The following is a 219-nucleotide window of genomic DNA, read 5'->3' on the forward strand; positions in this document are numbered from 1 at the left end:
CCTGCCAGGGAAGTTCCACCTCCCTCCTTGAACCTCTGGCTCAGGTGTGTTCCTTTGCTTCTGGCCATCTGTAGAACGTGGAGCAGGGTCTGCCTTCCCAAGTGCATTCTGTATGAAGTGCCTAGAAGGAGGGTTTCTCTTGTTCCCTCTTTGGCTCCTTTTTTATTCAACCTCCTGGGCTTCTTTTTGTTTTAAACAGACTAGACGCTTGAAGAAAAG

Source organism: Hyperoodon ampullatus, assembly GCF_949752795.1.
Source record: "Hyperoodon ampullatus genome assembly, contig: scaffold_453, whole genome shotgun sequence".
Lineage (NCBI taxonomy): Eukaryota > Metazoa > Chordata > Mammalia > Artiodactyla > Ziphiidae > Hyperoodon > Hyperoodon ampullatus.